The 14,573-nt window shown below is 51.6% G+C and overlaps 1 pseudogene; it reads right to left on the bottom strand.

Annotated features, from left to right (window-relative positions):
• Positions 1-8,319: 8,319 nt before the first annotated feature.
• On the bottom strand, positions 8,320-9,820 carry LOC101699747 (KRR1 small subunit processome component homolog pseudogene; annotated as a pseudogene).
• Between the last annotated feature and the right edge of the window lie 4,753 nt (positions 9,821-14,573).

Genomic DNA, 14,573 nt, shown 5'->3' with positions numbered 1-14,573 from the left:
GCATTACTCACCGTGTGACAGCTTTCCATCAAATATTTAGCAACGGTGTTGGGTGCACTGGCACATGCCTGTAGTCTCAGCTACTCAGGGAAGCTGAAGCAGGAGGATCGTAAGTTTGAGGTCAGCCTCAAACTTTGGATAACCTAGGGAGATCCTGTCTCATAAAATAAAACAGGGGTAGGAATGTAGCTCAGTGGGAGAGTGAGTTCTGTACCCAGTACTGAGAAAAACAACTATCTATCCATCTATGGCTCATGTATCTCATCCATTCCTAATCGCCAACCATCAGTCCGCTATCTATTCACTGGCCACGGGTCCTGAGTTATCCGGTAGCCTCCACTCACCTGACAACATCCGTCTACCACACACTCATCCTCCACCCTCTCTTCTAGGACTCCAGTCCCCAACCACTCATTCACCTACCATCCACCGTCCATTATCTGTCTACCACATATCTATCCACTCCTGTCCACTTCATAGTAACAGCCTCCATCCACCCATCATCTACCATAATTGACTATTCATTCCAAATCCATCTAAGTTCCAGCTGCCATCTCTCCATATCCACCCACTCTTAAAAATTACACTGAGTGCTATGCGCCAGGCAGTGTTCCAGGTGCTGAGGCAGAGCAGTGAGCGCTCCTCTGCCACATCCATCCACCGTGCAACATTCCCACTGTTACTATCCCTTCACTGTCCACTCGCCAACTGCCCACCTGTACCACAAAGCCACTTATTTACCATATACCACTCACCACCTTCCAGCTACCCACCGTCTCTTCAGCATCTACCCACTCACCTTTCTTGCATCTGTTTTCTTTTTCTTCATACCGGGGATCGAACTCAGGACCTTGCGCTTTCAAGGCAGGTGTGGTGCCACTGAACTACATCCCTGGCCCAGCATGCACCCATTTTCTAAAATGCATCCATCTACTACTTAACCTTTCATCCAGTCATTATCTAATCACCGTCTGCCTACCCAGAGTCCACCCATTCATTACCAACCCACACCCACCTTCTGTCAACACTTCCAGGTAGGTGGTAAAATCCACACCCCATTATCCATCCAGGTAGCAACTGTCCATTTCTTTGCCATCTGCTCCCCACTCGTGCACCATACAGCCACCATCCAACTTCCAAGTGACATCCACTTGCCCACCACTCATGACCCGCCCATCAATCCTGCAAATCCTGCATCCTCCACAGTTATCCTCCATCTACCCACCCATCCCCTGTGGCTGGATCCATCACAGTCGCCCACACACTGTTTGTCCACCCCCATCTACACCTCCACGATTCAGCCACCCACCAGGCACCCACCGCCTATTGCCCACAGTTCATCTGGCATCCATCAGTCTATAAGTCCAGCATCCTTCTCAATCCGTCCTCCACCCATCGACTTAGAGTGCAGTCACCGTTACTTAACCAACTGCCACCATACAGCTCTTCATCTTCCATCTGTCCACCATCTGCCATGCTTCCCAGTCTGTGCCACCACATCCTTCACCCCTCCACCCCGTGTACACTCGTTCTGCCATCGCATCTGTCACCCAATTGGTACGCTCACCCCTCGCTCACTCATCCAACCCCCCTAGTAGTTCAGCCCCCCACTATCTTCCCTATATTCACCTATTATCTTCATATTAGAGTCTTATATTTGTAATATACATAAGCACCAGTCAGCTGTTTTCACTTCTATCTCTCCACTGCCCATTTTCAACACCATTCTTTGGCCTGTTAATTCATAACCCAAACTTCCATTCATCAATAGTTTATTACTGTTTGTGTCCATCCATCAGGACTAGTGGAGCACAGTTTCATGTCTCTGGATGATGCAGCAACCTGAGGGCAGAAGACCACCCCACTGGGCGGCCCCCACCAACAGGCTCAGCCAGGCAGACTGGACAGGGGAGGGGCGGATGCTCCTGGGGAAGAGCCGCAGTCACCATGGACACTGCCTCAACGCAGACCCTCCAAGGGGCTTCCACCTGGACTGTCGCTGCATCCTGACTCCGTGTCCTCTCTTCCGTCCCCTCGGCCTGAGCAGCTGCTGCACCTAGCACTCTGAGGAGCACAGACGGCATTGGCCCTGGGGCCTGTCTGACAGCACCCTGCATAGTGACATCCGCTAGAGAGCCCTGATACAGAATCAAGTAAACGGTAGTGCTCACTACTCTGCCAGTTCTGGACTCCTTAAAATGAATAAGACCAGATCCAAATTCATGGTCCAGTGAGCTGCAAGGAGCAAACAGCCAGCCACGTGGTGTGTGCCTGTAAGCCTAGCACTCTGGCAGGCTGAGGCAGGAGGATTGTAAGTTTGAGCCCAGCCTGGACAATTTAGGGAGCCCTTGACCCCAGGGGGCTGGAGATGTGGTCCAATGTGAAGACTCTAGGTTCAACTCCCAGTACTGAAAATAAAAATAGGTGCCAGCAGGTCGGAGAGAGGGAGCGGTCAGGGTAAAAGTGTGAATCGTGTTGAGAGCTCCGGGGTCTCCAGACATGGGCGGGCGAGCTCTACAGACAAGGCTGGGCGCGTGGGAAGGGGTTCCCACCGGGTGTGGCGAGAAGCAGGCCGAGACTGGAAGGGGTCTCCGCGCTCTCGCTGGCAGGGCGCCTGTCAGCTGAGTCCTCTGCCCGCGCACTCCTGCTCCCCGGGAAGGGCTCCCACGGCCGCGCAGTGGGCAGAGCCTGGCACCGAGGCCCAGGAGAGCCCGGGCCGGGTGTCAGCCCCTCGCCCCGCCCCTCGCCGCAGCCGCGTGCTAGCCTGGCTCGCGGCCCGGAGCCTGCTCTTGTCCCCCTCTGGCGGCCACACCAGGGCAGCACACCCCACAGAGAGCCGTGTCCCGCGCCCTGCGTGTCAGCCCACGCGCGGGGCCTCTGCGAGCAGCGGCCAGGCCCGGCCTCTGGCCCCTCCCGACTGCCTGCTGCCCGGAAGGCCTGGGGGGGACCTTCAGTCTCTTCGCTGGACGGAGCTTCCTGACGTAAAGAATCGGATTTCGGAGTTTTAGAAATACCCTGATAAGGGAATCCTACATCCCCGGGGCCAGGGCCACTGCCCGGACAAGTGGGGGCCGTGTCACTGGCTGCGGGCGACGCCCGGCCGCGTCCTCTCTGCGCCCCCTCGTGGCCGGGAAGCGCACAGCCCGGAGAGGCGACGGAAGTCGGGGCTGCCAGCCTCGAGCCCCGCCCCCTGGACAGCGCAGGATTGGGGTGAGGGACAGGGGAGAGGGCGGGTGGATGCTCCTGTCCCATCCAGCGCCGCCCCTGGTACAGTCAGGGAAACTGAGGGTCAAGGAGGCAAAGCCAGACAGCATCGTGGCCTAATGCTGCACGGGGCTGTCGTCCCAGTCACACTGATGGGGAAGTCGAGGCCTGGAGCGCCCCTTTGCCTGGCCCAGAGCTGGACCTGGGGTGGAGACAGGATCAGGGGCTGGTGGGAAACGCTGCAGCCAGGTGGCCAGGGCGGGGCAGGAGGACAGGTGACTAGGGATGATGGGGGTGGAAGCCACAGACAAAGCTGGCGTGGGAGGTCGGACACCTGCCAGGGGTAAGGGGGGGAGTTGCCCAAGGCCACCTCCACCGAGGTCCTGGGGCGGGATCGGCGCCCACCCCCACCTATCCGGTGTGTGCAGCAGTAGGTGAGTGGGGGTCTCCAGAGCCCCCAGGGCCTCTCAAGCCTGGACACCGAGCCACTAAGGGCAGCTGCTGGCCCAGAGGTGGGACAGACCCAGTGAGGGTCTGGGCTGCCTGTGGTTAGGTGTAGAGGGGAAAGGCCGTGCCCCATGCACCCAGCACGGCACAGAACCAGCCTGGCACAACTGGGATCACTGGGCCGCAGCTTTCACGGGGCAGGCGGTTGGCCTGGGTCTGGGTCACATCCTTTGACAAATCATCCCGCTTTACAGAGGAAGAAACCAAGCACAGAGGCAGAGGAAGCTGTCCAGGGTCGCAGAGTACAGTGTGAGGTGGAGCTCCATGCAAGGTCACCTGGGCCCCCTGTGAGTCACAGCTCCCTGCTGCCTCCAGGCTGGCAGGCTCTCCTCCACAGACCTTTGTAGGGCCACACCCCAGTGGAGGCGAGGACCGTCAGCCCGTTGGCCTCTGTTCCTTGATACAGACGCTGAGACTGAGAGGACAGGTGCCTTGTCCCTGGCCACACAGCTGCGAAGGGCAGAGCTGACCAGCTGACCCAGGGGGCCCGGCTGCCCTCCCTACTGTGGCTCTGGGCCCCACAGTCTGCCCCCCGGAGGCTCTCAAGCCACCATGCTGGCTGGCAAGGCCTGGGTGTCCTGTGAATTCCCTGTGGGCCTAGGGACAAAGCCGTGGCCAGGCTGGACAGCCCCTCCCACCCCAGTGCTGCCTATGGCTGGGGGCAGGGAGGGGTTCAAGGCCAGCACAGCACGGCCTGATCCTGCCCAGCCACAGTGCTGAGGTGCAGCCCGAAAGAGCAGCTGCCCACACGTGACCCGTGACCCGGGGTGCCACACAGCCCCCACCGGAAGCCCCAGGCTCCCAGCCCATCCCCTCTTCTCCCTCTACCTTGGCATGCGATCCAGCCAGGCAGGCTTGCATTTCCTCCTGACATGCATCCCCAGAGGCATTGTGACACCGGCCAGCCTGCCACGCTGGGCACACCTTGGTGCCATCCCCACGTGCATCTGTGCATGGTATTGCCTAGCACTGCATGGATCCCCGGGTGTGTGCTCTGGGGTGAGGGGGTGGAGGCAGCCTGGCCCTAGGCTCAGTCTGCAGCAACACTGATCCTGAGGGCGCTGATGGGAGTTAGGGTGCTCACTGCACCCCTGTGCATCTTGTCAGTCCTCAGAGCTTGGGAGGCAAATAAAGAAGAATCGCTGTCACCTGAGGTCCCTAATCCGTTCTCACCCAACCCCGGCAGGGGTGGTCCAGTCCCCAAAGGCCCCTGTGTTGGGAGCTTGGTCCCCAGCCCTGGGGCCATTGGTCAAGGTAGGGACCAAGAAGCTGGTCACCAGGGTATGTGGGGACCCTGAAGGGGATTCGGGACCCTGGCTCCTCCTGTCCCTCTCTTTGCTCCTGGCCTCCACCAGTCCCCAGGGGCTGCTGCTCTCCCACCCGGCGACTGCACTTTCAGAAGCAGAAGGCGCAGGAGTAGCCGGAGGACAAGAGGTTCTTCATCCTGCCCTCCCAGGCCTCATCGGCCCACACCAGGCAGGCCAGGCAGCCACGCAGTCTCTGGGGGCTTTGATGCCCAGGGGCAGTGCCCAGGCCTCTAGTGGGCACACAGGCCCCTCCCTCAGCTGGCTGTGTGCCATGAGGTAGGGTCGTGCCCACACTGAGCTGCTTCCTTGTCTTCACCACGAAGAGGGGAGCGAGGCCGTGTGTGGACAGGAGAGGGCTGAAAGGAGAGGGCTGGGCCCAGGCCCCTGGGGAGCGCCTCCACTGCATCCGGCCTTTCTTCCCACGCCCTGCATTTGGAAGAAGCTGCTTTGGAGCAAAGTGAGTGCTGACTGGGCCAGGGCCGCCACTGAGCCTCAGCTATGTGGCCTCCCAAGCCTCGGTTTCCCTTCTGTGAAATGAAGGCGATTCCTGAAACTTCCTCGTCCAGGTCTCCTGGGGGTTGGAGCCCACGTACAGAGTGCTAAGCCCCTGCAGTCCTGCGGGAACCCTGGATGCCCATCCTGACTCCCTGCCCACCTCCACGCTTCCCTACCTGGAGCCTGAGCTGTGGGCTCTGGGAAGGGCCAGGCTGGGAGCTCACCTCCTTCCCCAGGCAGTGGGGCTCTGGAGCGAGGACAGTGGAGGTCAGGAGGGAGGCCCTGCTGTCGGGCCGGGCTCAAACAGGCTGCGGGGGCCAGGCCCTGCCCTCAGCATCCTGGCAGTCACCACTGCTCTCCCCAAGGCAGGGATGGTGCAGGTCCTGTGCCCACTGTGACTCCCCGAGCCTTGATGTGGAGCAGGGAGACTGGAGATGGCCTGGGGTCCCCGGACCTGTAGCACTCCAGCCTCTTCCTGCACTGTCCCTGTGGGCCCTATCTCCTTCCCTCAGTCCTGGGCTTTTTGCCAATGTCCCCAGGAATGACCCTAATCTGGGGGTGCTAGTTGTTTCCCGTGGGGCCTGGCTGGTACAGATGTTTGAAGCTTTATTTTGAGCTCATGTGCCAGGCCGCTGTTCCGACTCTGCTGGGAGCTGTCTCCAGCCTGGCTCCCTCTCTAGGGGCTGCTGGGTCCCCCTGGCTCCCCGTTCCACCCCTCTCCCCCATATCCAGCTACCAGAGGAGGCCCCGTGCCCCACTCCTCCACGCCTTCTGTGCGGTGACGTTAATGTGCCCTTCCTTTGTGTCTGACCCTGGCAGGCCCATAGCCCAAGCCCGGCCTTCCACGTCCTCACCGTGGGCAGCTCAGGTGTTGGCAATGTCAGGGAGACCCACACCAGGGAAATCTGGGCCAGAACCTCAGGAGCCTTGGCCAAGGGCTGTAGGGGGCCATGGCAGGGAGGCAGGACCAGGCCAACAATCCCAAGCCAGGCTCAGTCCAGGCCCTCTTCCTGCCCACCACTGGAGCTGGCACCTCTGTCCCATGCTTGTCCATGCTGTTTCCCCCCAGAGCCTCCCCTAGGCTGTCACACTGCCCCTCTGCCTACCTCCTTAAGGCCTCCACACTGTCTGGGGTCTCAGCCAGTGCCCCCTGAGCCCTCCCAGCCTGGCTGCGGAGAACCACTCCCCATGATTCTCCCTTGTTACCCATAGTGCTGTGTGGGCTGAAACAGAATTTTCTTAGCCCATGTTTGCAGCGCATAACATTTACATTCGTTTACATTCGTCTTGAGGAGTTGCTACATGCACACAACACCTCTTCATTTTTTTTTTTTTTGGTACTAGGGATTGAACTTGGGTCCTTGCCATTGCAGGGCAGGTGGGTGGAACCACTGAGCTAAATCCCCGGCCCCTCCTCTTCATTCTTTTTACATCCCCTTCCCCTCCCTCTGCCCGCCCCCCTCCATTTTTGGTCTCCTTCCCTTTTGCAAAAGATCTGCCTCCTTGTTTCCTATTATCTGTCTTTTATTTTGCTCTTTAAATTATTTATACTTTGGGTTTCTCATATAAGAGAAACCATGCCATATTTAAGCTTGTGGATCTGATTTATTTCACTTACCATTATGACCCCAAGGTGCATCCATTTTCCTTCAAATGACTCAAATTTATGTTTTATAGCAGAGTAGTGCTTCGTTGAATACAATCACTGCATTTCATTTATCCATTCATCTGTCGATGGGTGTACAGGCCACCTCTGAGGTTAGCTATGATGAATGGGTGTGCATGCATTTCGGTAGGATGGTGCTCTTAACTCTTTCAGGAAGACGACTAGGAGATAGCTGGTTTGAATGGAATTTCTATTGTTAGCTTTCTGAGAACTCTGCATGCTGGTTTCCACTCCCACCAACAGTATAGAAAGCCTGCTTTTCCCTGCAGCCTCCCCAGCACTTACTATTGTCTGATTTCTTATTGGTGGCCACCCTTCCTGGAGTGAGATGGAGCCCCAGTGCTGTTTTATTCTGCACTTCTCTAATGGCCAGAGATGTAGAATTTCTATGTCTTTATTGGCCATCTGCACTTCTTCTGAATTGTCTATCTATTTCAATTGCCCATTTCTTTTTATTTAGTTTAGTTTTTTTTGATACTGGGGATCAAACTCAGGGCCTTGGGCTTTCGAGGCAGCCATGGTGCCACTGAGCTACATCCCTGGCCCAGACTCTAATTTTTTGAGTTCTTTATATACTGTATTCTAGATAACAGTCCTCTGTTCAAGATGTTGCTGCCAATTTTTTTTCCCATTCTGTAGGTTGTCTCTTTGCTCTGTTGGCTGTTTCCTTTGCTGCGTGAAGTTTTTAATTTGATCTGATCCCATTTGTTGATTGACTTTTTTTTTGAAAATTTTGCATTTATTCTTCTTAAAACCAAATCCTGGGGTAGCATATTTAAAGACTAACCAACAGCTCAGACATTCTTTGGGTTTAATGCATAATTACAATAGTCACATGCACATCCTAAAACTAAAAAGTAAAAAGTTATTCCTAAAATCAGGTGCCAGTAAAACTTGCCTGGAACTGGTTATACAGTATACACAACATGTATACTACTTTGTAGCACAAAATTTCTCAGAACACACATGAAAAATAGAATAATTTATATTTATAAAAAGTACTATTTTATGAACAAAACAACTGAAACTCAGAAAAAAGTGATCAGAATATTATAGGACAACTAATGCCCTGTTTCTCATAATCCTTTACAAAAGGAGGTAGATTCATAAATTAACAGTTCAAGGTCTGGTGTTTTAATGTTACTTTTTTTTCTTTTTCTTTTCATCGGCTTCCAGCCTAAGCTTAACTTCTTCAGCTGTAAGGGCTCCAAGTTTCTTATACTTTGCTTTCTTAACCTTTTCCTTGATGGTAGCCACATCAATTTTAGTTTCAGTAGAAGCTTCCTTAGGTTTTGCAAGTGGCTTTTCTTTAGGTGGAATAAACGCTCTATTTCCTTCCTCTTGTCTCTTACTGAGGGCTTCTGCTTGTTTAGCCTTTATTGCTTCCATTTTCTGTTGCTTTTTCTGATTTGCCTTCAAAAAGTATTCACCACAAGCCAACTCTTTGTCAACCTGACTTTCTGGCTGTGGTGGTGGGCATGGTGTAAACTCTTTCCTAACAGTTTTCTTCTTTGGTTCTTTGCGTTTATTCACATTTTTGTGTTTGAACTGTGGCAAAAATCTTTCCCAACTTTGTGATCATAATTCAGAATCTTTTGCCAACTCTCGTTTAATCATTGAGGTTTTGATATTATAAATTGGGTGAATATTCTTTATGGTATCTAAAACTACTTTTCGAACCTCTTTTAAGCTAAAAGGTCCAGTGGCTGAAACTGTGTTTCCCTGAACCATAATGTAACAGTTTGTTAAGAGTTCCAATGCCTACAGAGTAGATCCTTTGGGACCAGTAAGTCGTTGTCTTCTTTCTACAAATCTTTCTGTATTTCTTACTAGAGAACCTATTTTAATGATGTCACACGCAACATCATCCTGAAGAATTCGTACTGCCTGTTCAAATGAAACACTTCTTGCTAACAGTTTTATTAGATCTCTGGCCCTGATGATGATGTATGGATCAAAAGTCTTCTTTGTAGTACAAACAGTCATGCTGCCCTCAATCAGGTCCAGGATTGCATTAAGGTGATGTTCATTCAAAGCCTTCTGCACCAAAGGCCAACACTCTTTCAAGTAGGCCTCTCTATATCTAGGGAACAAAGTTTCAAAACTGCACTCCAAGAGTCCTCTGGGATTGTCCTCTTTAGAAAAAGCTGGTTCCTTCCAACCATCAGGAACAGTGAGGAATTCTGATTCATCTCAGTTCTCTGGCTTCGGTTTCTGGCTGTGAAATTCATTTTTCTCAGGTGCTACAGACGTCCCGTTCTTCGAGGAGGACGCCATTTTCAAACTGTTCTTGACTCTTGATGTTATTTCCTGTGCAATCTGGGTTCTCTTCAGAAAGTCCTTAAAAAACAAAAAAGAAAGTCCTTGACTACATCTATCTCTTCAAGGATTTTACTTATGTTATCTTCCAGCTGACTAAGTGTTTATTTTAATGTTGAAATCTTTGGTCCATTTTTATCTTAGTTTAGTGCATGGTGAGAGATACGTGTCTAGATTCAATCTTTTTAATGTGGAGAGCCAGTTTTCCCAGCACCATTTATTTAAGAGTCTATCTTTTTTTTAATTTTGTTTTTTTATTTTTTTGGTACTGGGGATCGAACTCAGGTCCTTGTGCTTTCGAGGCAGGCAGCAGAACTACTGAGCTACATCCCCAGCCCAAGAGGCAATCTTTTCTCCAACGTATGTTTTTGACCTCTTTGTCAAAGATCAGACAGCTGAATGTGCCTGGGGATGTTTCTGCTTCCTCTTTTCTGTTCCACCGATCCACATGTTTGCTTTTGTGCCAGTACCATGTGCTTTTTTTTTTTTTTTTATGGTAGTAGCTTTGTAATATAATTTGAAATCTAACATGTGATGCCTCCTGATTTGGATTTTTTACCCAGGATTGCTTTTGCTATTCTGGGTCTCTTTCGGTTTCTCATGAATTTTAGGATTGTTTTCTCTAGTTCTGTCAGGAATGCTATTGGTTTTTTGATCGAGATTGGGTTAAATCTGTATATCAGTTTTGGATATATGGCCATTTTGATTGTATTGGTTCTGCCTATCTAGAAACAGGGAATACTTTTCATTTTCCACGGTCCACTTTAATCTCCTTTTTCAGAGTAAAATAGTTTTCATTGCAGAGGTCTTTCATTTCCTTGATTAAGTTAATTTCTTCTTCTTCTTCTTTTTTTTTTTGGTATCGGGGATCAAACTAGGGTCCATCCGCTTGTGAGGCAGGCGGCAGAACCACTGAGCTAAATCCCTGGCCACATCACCTTTTTCTTAGTGGTAACATGGAATTCCATATTCTGGATGTACCATATTTATATATGTCTGCCTGTAGGGACATTTAAAGTCTGTCTGTCTCCTTCTCTCTCTCTCCAGTAAGTACTGAGTATTGAACCCAGGGCCTTTGCACTGAGCCACAGCCCCAACCTTTTTTGTTTTTTATTTTGATACAAGGTCTCGCTGCGTTGCTGCATTGGCCAGGCTGTGCACAAGCTTTCAATCTTCCTGACTCAGCCTCCCAGAGCGCTGGGATTATGGGATGTGGCAGCAGCCTGGCCTACAGTGAGAAGTCGCACTGTAATGAGCACTACTGCATACAGGACCGTGTCAGGCAGGGTCCCAGCAGGGCCCCAGGGCGGGGGACCTGAGGAGACAGGCATGTGCCCCCTTTCCACTGGGCAGGTCCTGGCAGTCGGGACTGGGCTGGCTGCTGCGGCCTCTGGGTCCTGTGCGGGTGGCTGGAGGGAGCAGTGGCCAGTGCCTGACAGAGGAGCTGTGCTGTCACTGTCACCCAGCTCCCACCACACGCCACAGCATCCCAGGAGTTAGAGTGCAGGAGGCTTCGGGGATGGCCCACGTGGGGGACAGAGAAGGGCAGGGGAAAGGCCACCCACGCACTCCTGGCAGCCTTCAGCCTTCACCTCGATCTACGGGGGACACCGCGTCCTTGCCCCAAGGGCACACAGCATCCCCAGCCTCTCTCGAGGTCACAGGACAGCTGGGCTGTGCATATCTCAGGCCCGGGGCACGGTGTCCCCAGCCAGTCCTTGTGTGTAAGGCAGAAAGGGCCCCTCCATGGAGGCACGGCACTGCCACAGCACTCTCCTCACTCTCCGCCATGTCCCGTCCCCTGTGCGGCCTCCTCAGCAGCACTTTGTAATTTAAGCCCTGATGGGAAGACCCGAACTCCTGTTCTTTCCTGATCCGAGTCATCTCCTCTTTGAGAAGACGCAGCTATTATGAGGCATGGTAAGAAGTGCCACCGTGAAGCCCCAGTTCCAGCCTGCCCCATGGCACACAACCATTTGCTCCCCTGATGATCAGAGCCAAGTGTGTGGGCCAGGCGAGGGCCCCTTCGCTGCCTGAGGCTCAGTGGCAGGAGGGACCTCCAGAGCTGCTAGGAGCAGGGCCCAGCAGAGTGACAACTGTGCTTCCTGAGGAAAGCATCCCTTGAACACTGGCCTAGAGTCCTGGGAAGGAAGGCACGGTGCCCATGCACTCTTTGCTGTGAACAGGAGCCCCTACTTCCACCCCTTGGCTCCTGGACCATGCGCTGGGCTCCTGCAGGCGGCTCTTCTGCCCCTTGGGGCCCTGGCTCTCATCCAGGATGAGGACTCCTCCGTAGACCACCCCACTCTGCCCCCAAGCCAGCTGGTTCCAGGAGGGGAGACACGGAAAGTCATATACTTTCACGGGCACAAACTCTGCCATACTTCCTTGTCTGCAAAATGAGTCCTGTGGCCCAAGGTGATGTTGCTGGAGTTACTGTGGTAACAGATAAAGCAAAGCATTCTCCAAGGCTGCTTGTGGTTCTGGTCCAAGTGATGTGGCTGGAAAGGCAAGTCCTGCCTGAAATACAAGAACCTGTGCTGCAGGGCCAAATGTCACTGGCCTGGTGCCTCTGGGGATGGCCGTGGGGAACGGCCTGCAGATTGGCTCTCAGTCATAAGGAAGCCAAGCTGGCTTGGGTGAGGGAAGTCTGCACTGCTAGCTCTGTGCAGCTTCCATCCTGGCCTCCTTAGCCACTCACACATGGGCCCTTCGAACAAACACTGGCGAGGGAGGAATGGGACGAGGAGTCATCTGGTCACCCTGAGTACTGAAGCCTTCCCCACAGTAAATGCCACCTGGTGAGCATGGACAGGCAGGCGGTGCCCATTCTGAGAAGTGCATTTGCTCCCCTTTCTCGTATGTAATTTTCCAAGTCTCTGATTAGCTGGTCAACCCATGTGAAGCAACACAGAAGTTTTGCTCTCTGGGAGGATTTCTCTTCAACCCTTTCAGGGCCTCTCCTGTGTCTGTTTAGCAGTGGCCATTCGCCTCTGGCTGCAGCTAGCACCCCATGTGGATATTTATTTATTTATTTTGGTGTTACGCAGGATTGAAACCAGAGCCTTTGCACTGAGCTACATCCCAGTCCTTTTTTTTTGGTCTGGTGACCGAGTCACTAAATCACTAAGTTGCCCAGTCTGGGCTCAAATTTGCAATCCTCCTGCATCAGCTTCCCTCAGTGCCAGGACTGCAGGCATGTGCTGCCACACCTGGCTGTGCAGACCAATCTCTTTTTCCTTTTTTTTTTTGGTACCGGGGACTGAACTCAGGACCTAGCACTTGTGAGGCAGGCATGGTGCCGCTGAGCTACATCCCTGTCCCTGTGCAGACCAGTCTCAATGGCAGGCCCACATTTTTCACCCTCAATTGACTACACATGAGTGCACAGCTGTGGATAAGAAGTTAGCAGAATAGTCAAGAGGAAATACCTGGGGAGTCTAAGCGATCCGCTCATGGTGCTGACTGGTTCCTTCCGTATATGTTTGGGCCCAGCCTCATTTTCCAGTGGAATGCTGTTGCTCTTATCTGCTCTCAAGATACAATGGATCAGATCTCTTTTTTAAAGGACAGATAGCTTGGGTTGCATAGTTTCATGGTATCCATGGCCAGGCATTCAGCTTCTACTAAGACCCAGTAGCAAGCCAGTAGCTGCCTTTAAGAATAGAATCATTGGTGGAAGAAGGCACAGACTCCAAAAGCCTGAGGACATACTCTGCAGTTCTCTTCCCAGACCTCATGCCCCACAGCATCCCTGTCTGTTTCTCACGTTTTTGAACGCATAAAATCTGGGTTATGAGGTTCAAGGGGCATGGCAGGGTCCACCAAAGCCTAGACTTGAAGAAGACACACCTGTTTTTTTCTGGGTTCCACCCAAAGTTGGTGCCCTTAGAGGAGGACATCCAATAAATGAACTAGAAAGGCCCACTCAAGGTAGAAAATGTAACCTAGAAAATCTAAAGATGACTGTCAAATATTGTGCATCTTTTTTTCCTTTCTCATTTTTATTTTTATAAAAAAAAGACGTAGGAATTTAGGATATGGTCAGAAAATACTGCTACTTTTATTTATTTATTTTTATTTTTTTGGTACCGGGGATCAAACTCGGGTCCTTGCGCTTGCGCAGCAGGCAGCGAAACCACTGAGCTAAATCCCCAGCCCTCTTGACAGGTTTTCAAAAGTAATAGTATTTTGGGCTGGGGATTTAGCTCAGTGGTTTCGCTGCCTGCTGCGCAAGCGCAAGGACCCGAGTTTGATCCCCGGTATCAAAAAAAACCCCAAACCTGTCAAGTGCTACAGTATGGAATAATAAATAAGATTTTTTAAATGTCAGTATTTATAGATATTAATAAAGATGACTGAATTAGAGAATGTTTAATATAATGTTGATCCACCAGGAAAGGGAGTTAGGCGAGCAAAGTCACATTACTTCACTGCGAGAATAAAGACCGCAGCTGGAGTTAATGGACAGCCACAGCTTAGGTCTTGTGGTAGTATTCCCAGCTCTGCAGGGTCATTACGGTGGAACTGTCTTTGTGAAACTTAAGTGGAATAAACAGAAAACTGTTGGGCAATTTTACTCTGTGATCCTTAAAAAGAAAGCACTCTTCAAAGAAATTTGGTGTGTGAAGAGCAAAAATTCAAAATGGTTTGCTGGTGCTGAAAATTCTTATGAGTTTTTAAAGTAATATAAAAAATAAGACTAATTCACTTATCTGGCTGAATTGGAACTTTTGCAATTACAACATTAAAATTTTAAGAAATCACTGCATTTTTTTCACTCCTTTTCTTGTAGAGACACACCCGTAGATACAAACAGCTGCCATATTTCACCTCAGATGAAGCAATGTGCCGCAGTTTCAGGGAAAAGATCATAGTTTCCCAATTTTATAAAGCTTAAGTCTTTGAGAGTAGCACTAATACCACTGACTGGCTACAAAAAAAAAAAAGTAAATGTGATGTTTTGACACTGATAAGAGGTTTCCCAAAGAAACTTGTTTCTAGTTCAACAGATGGAGTTTCTTTACTTTTACCAGAAAGCCTAAAACAGACATCAGCAGGGGTCAATTTTTCAC

The sequence above is a fragment of the Heterocephalus glaber genome, unplaced genomic scaffold (assembly GCF_053883595.1).
Source record: "Heterocephalus glaber isolate CG9 unplaced genomic scaffold, H.glaber_assembly_v1.0 deba00001608, whole genome shotgun sequence".
In the NCBI taxonomy this organism is placed as follows: domain Eukaryota; kingdom Metazoa; phylum Chordata; class Mammalia; order Rodentia; family Bathyergidae; genus Heterocephalus; species Heterocephalus glaber.
This window is presented reverse-complemented; position numbering and strand designations above follow the sequence as displayed.